Genomic DNA, 1714 nt, shown 5'->3' with positions numbered 1-1714 from the left:
CTCCATCATGGATCTGCCTGTTGTGCTCCAATTCCTCCCTCTAGGTCCGCACTCCCCTCTCATACCACAATCCCATAACAGAATCCACTGGACAACCTCAAGAATCCCTAAGCACATTTCTGAGATCTTTATATTTGTCCTCTCTTGGGTTCAGAGACGTTGCTCACAATGTTAAGGGTTTAATGTGCAGATTTTCCAATTCCAGCTTGGCTTCAAAGGCAGTGGGGGCTGCTATGACTGCCTTTGCCTCAGACACACCCCTGCCCCAGTCTTTCCGTGTCTTTGCCTGGCCACCTCTGCCATGGCTCCTGATATCAGACGAGATGCTGGAGCTTGGGCAGCGTGTTGGCTGGGAAACATTCACCATGTTGGAAACACCATTGTGTCCCTTGTGCTCAAATGTTCACCTGAGGCAGTGAACAGTGCTCTTGTCTTTGAGCTCATGGGTTCTCTCGAGCCTGGCCCATTACCTATGTATGGGATTATCTGAGCCTCCCAGTGCACCTTCAAAGACCCTCACTTTCAGGCTTTTTTTGCCATGCCCAATCTCAATTTTTGTCACTGTCTCCTTTATTTCACCATGGAAATGTTTGTATTTCTCTTACTCTCGACATTATTGCCATAATGAGTTTTTGCATACGCTGCTTCCAGTGCCTGTGAGGCCTTTCTTTGTTTCTATCTACTGGAAAATTCTCACTAATTTCCAAGCCCTACCTGAGATGTCACTTCCTCCAAGAAGCCTTCTCTGATAGCCTCCCCCTGCCCTGCCAGCAACGAGGTCTCTCTCTGCTCCTGGAGCATCCTGTGCTGACACATCATGGTAGGTTCAGCTTAATTGGCAAAAATGTAGAAACAGAAGAAAGGTTTCAGAATCCCTGCAGTGTTCCCTCTTTTCCTCCCCCTCACAGAACACTACAAATAAATATTGATGCATTTCTTCCAGCAGTGTTTTATTGTGGCCTTTTCAATATTTTACAAAACCTAGGAATTTCCTCTGTATTTTAGCTCCCATGTTTAAAAAAAAGTTTCTGAATTTAGAAGACTGAAGAGAGAGATTTTCTTCCAGGAAATTCCTGGGTTCTAATTTATTTCCAGCATGGGATTTCTTACTACATTTTATTATTATCTATGCTCTTGAGGTTATTTAAACTTGTGTCTGTATGATGGAAATGCTATATAATGGTGTACAATGGTATGTTCATCTCTGTCCAACTCCACATAAAGTCACATCATGTTGGTAGCTTGAAATAAACCATGGTAGGAGTATTTACACCACAGAAATTGACCAAAGCTACAAATTAGAACTTTTTTTTCAGAACCAGTTGTTAAACATTTATGACCCAGCACTCAGTGGATCCTTTTGAATATGGTGCCATAGTAATAACTAAATTTGCAAAAGTAGCTAAAGAAACAAGATACGTTTTGAAGAGATTATTTGCTCTCAAGATATCCCAATCAAACTATTTGCACTGCCCTATACACATCATGTTCTTTCGTTCTTTCATATCTTTTTCCATTGATCTAAATGCTAGATTAATAAATGATTAAATGAATTGTTCCTTTTCTGAGCAAACGTAATATTCTGTGCTTGTTTCATTGGGTTCATCGCACTATAATTGTTTGTCTTTCCCCCTAAGACAGTATGCTCCCTTGGGCAATATTGGAGACTTACATCTTTTGTATTTGAGCAAAGGCTCAATATGTCATGTCATAG

This window comes from Propithecus coquereli, unplaced genomic scaffold (assembly GCF_000956105.1).
Source record: "Propithecus coquereli isolate 6110/MARCELLA unplaced genomic scaffold, Pcoq_1.0 Scaffold193, whole genome shotgun sequence".
Classification (NCBI taxonomy): domain Eukaryota; kingdom Metazoa; phylum Chordata; class Mammalia; order Primates; family Indriidae; genus Propithecus; species Propithecus coquereli.
The sequence above is the reverse complement of the archived record's forward strand: the minus strand, read 5'-3'. Positions refer to the sequence as shown.